The 922-nt window shown below is 46.7% G+C and overlaps 1 pseudogene; it reads right to left on the minus strand.

Moving 5' to 3' along the window:
* Window positions 1–529: 529 nt before the first annotated feature.
* Window positions 530–647, minus strand: LOC126475913 (5S ribosomal RNA; annotated as a pseudogene).
* Between the last annotated feature and the right edge of the window lie 275 nt (window positions 648–922).

Raw genomic sequence — 922 nt, forward strand, 5'->3', positions numbered from 1 at the left:
GCGCAATGTAGGCTGTGTAGTTTCTTTATTTTACCAGGACCATATGAAAGACTTATTGCAATAGTGGAACAAGTCCATTTTTGTTCATTCTGGCATACAGAGTCCTAAAGCTAAAAGAGCACTGAAAAATCTGCAGTTGAGATACCAGAAATATTCAAGTATACCACTGTTGAAATAAGCCCTTCATATGTCAGTGCAGAAATTTTCGTGTGTTTCAGGTTACATTCGTATACAGATCGACTTTACAGTTTAGGTTTTTTTTTTTTTGCAGTGAAGTTTTTTTTTCAAACAGTTCGCACTGACCTAGTCTAAAAAAACTAAAACTAAACTCCTCCCGAATAGGCCATGAAGGCCCAACGGTAGCGACCGGCCGCCGTGTCATCCTCACAGCAAAGACGTCATTGGATGCGGATATGGAGGGGCATGTGGTCAGCACACCGCTCTCCCGGCCGTATGTCAGTTTCCGAGCCGCTACTTCTCAATCAAGTAGCTCCTCAGTTTGCCTCACAAGGGCTGAGTGCACCCCGCTTGCTAACAGCTCTCGGCACACCGGATGGTCACCCATCCAAGTGCTAACCCAGCCCGACAGCGCTTAACCTCGGTGACCTGACGGGAACCGGTGTTATCGCTGCGGCAAGGCCGTTGGCGACCTAGTCTATTGAGCGTGAAATAATTGGTTTGCTTATTTATTTGCTTATGAATGAGATCGGTTTTCACACACACAGCTTTCTTTTCAGTTTCATGCATGTGGTGTGGCTTTGAGCTCAATAGCACATTTAGGTTGTCAGTTCACATTCCCAGATTTGTATTCAACACACCTGGCCGAGCGGTTAAAGGCGCTACAGTCTGGAACCGCTCGACCGCTACGGTCGCAGGTTCGAATCCTGCCTCGGGCATGGATGTGTGTGATGTCCTTAGGTTA

This window comes from Schistocerca serialis, chromosome 4 (assembly GCF_023864345.2).
Source record: "Schistocerca serialis cubense isolate TAMUIC-IGC-003099 chromosome 4, iqSchSeri2.2, whole genome shotgun sequence".
Taxonomy (NCBI): domain Eukaryota; kingdom Metazoa; phylum Arthropoda; class Insecta; order Orthoptera; family Acrididae; genus Schistocerca; species Schistocerca serialis.